The following is a 2,086-nucleotide window of genomic DNA, read 5'->3' as shown; positions in this document are numbered from 1 at the left end:
TTAGAGAAGGTGCCTCCAGACATATTTACATGAATAGCGTAGACTCACAAGAAAGACCAAGATCTCATTAGCGTGGAATGCTTTTTGCACAAAGCTGGGTCCATGCCTCATTTGTCAAATTAACCCCATTTGAGGAGAAATTTGAGTTTGTGGTTCATGGGTTTTTGAAAATAAATGGAATTAAGCAACTTGTAAAAGCTCTTTTGAAATTAATCTAATAACCCAGTGGCTCCTCGGCTAAGTGCCTCAGTCCTGTCTGAAATACAGCGGGTAAGAGCCTTTGTTTCCATTTGACCTCTTTTCAACACTTTCATCTGCCGGCTCTGTTGGGCTAACGTTTCCCCCAAATAAAAATGAAAATGCACCATAAATAAGGTATTACAAAAAGGGGAGTAGATTAAAGATTGTCTCAGCAATGCTTAAATTAAATTGACGATGCAGAGACCGTAAACTTCTGGCTTTAAAAATGAGCTATTTCTTTATTAACTTTTAACAAGTGTATGAGTCAATGTATTTTCTTTCTAAGAGGGTATTGCTCTCCACATTAAATATGGTCGGGGTCTGATATTTTTAGTAGAGAATTATCCCTTTAGAAAATTATTCCATAAAGATGCCATAGGGAGATTAAAAATGTTGTGACCGTAAGAGCTACTGAACATTTAAGGAGACCATAGTATAATTCTATATTCTCTGGAAAAGGAAGCTGCTTGTTGGAGCTTAGGAAATAGCTCATTTTCCTGAAGATTCACATGCCAAGTGTTAATTTTTCTACGCTTATAATCTGATAAGGAAGGTTGTGGTGTTAATTTAAACACAGTAGACTGCTTGGATTTTGAGTCCCCTTTTGTAATGTCACAATTCAAACAAGATTTCATCTTGATAAAACATAAAAATTAAGATTACACTAAAATGATCCTTGTTAGAGGATACATTTCAAAATAGTGGGGGAATCATGACTTTTTAGAGCCTTTTTCCGGAGTAATTACACTGCTTCAAAACTAGTTATTAGGATAAAATAATTTATTTGGCGGTCTGTTCCTGGTGAAAATGAATTTAGCTGATAAGGATGAGTACCTGATGTAAATATTTATCAGGAATATTGCACCCAGGAATCAACTTTGATCTTTCTTTTCAACTGCATACTTTTTATGGTGCTTGAGTATACAGAATTGTCCAAGCCATAGTTTACACACCATTATCCCCAATGGGATATCTATTACCAGGCAAAGCATTTGATGTGAAATATTGTTCAGCCAATCAGGACATTGAAAATCTATGTACGTAAAAGTGAAAGTAATGGAAACATTCTAAAGTTAATTTGGATTCATAAAATTTGGATGCCTCTAAGATACAGATTCAATTTTTAAGTACTTTCTGCACAACTTTTTGGGAGCTGAAAATAAAAACTAACCCACATGTTAAACTGAGTTAAAATTAAATGGGCAGGTTTTGTTCCATCTGAAAAGGGAGTAATTTCATTGCTGAACATCCCTTTATGGACCCAAACTGTAAAGGCAGGAAAGTGCTGAAAGAAACATCTATTTACTGTGCCCAGATTCCCTCTCTTGTGGTTCTATGGAATAATATTTGCTTCTTTCCCGTTTGGTTTATTTATTTATTTGGGCACAACTGTTTTTTAGACCTTTCAGAAGAAAGTGGCCAGGAAGTGAAGGGGCTTTAAACAATGGCTTAATGTTTTTTTAAAATTCAGCTTATTCTAGGGAACATCTTAGTAGTTTAAAGGAACTCTTGCTTTTGAATAGAGGGTAAAAAGATATCATCAGAAAGCTCTCAATGTCCTTGAAACAACCCACAAAAGCAATCTGGTTATGTTTAATGAATTTTCGTTTCTCAGTGATTGAAACAAATATTAAAATTTTACTTCTTCCCACTCTCCTTCCATCTTTCCCATCACCAACATCTAAAATTAGGAAACAGACAGTGAAAAAAACTGAGCTGAAAATTATTTTTTTCTCCAGTAATCTTTCATGTTGCCTGGGACATAGCAATTAAAAAAAAAAAAAAACCTGCGCATGCACTGATGTTTGACCTGATACTCAGGTGAGGTGGGAAGGAAGTGAGACGA

Source organism: Theropithecus gelada, chromosome 6, assembly GCF_003255815.1.
Source record: "Theropithecus gelada isolate Dixy chromosome 6, Tgel_1.0, whole genome shotgun sequence".
NCBI lineage: Eukaryota > Metazoa > Chordata > Mammalia > Primates > Cercopithecidae > Theropithecus > Theropithecus gelada.
The sequence above is the reverse complement of the archived record's forward strand: the minus strand, read 5'-3'. Positions refer to the sequence as shown.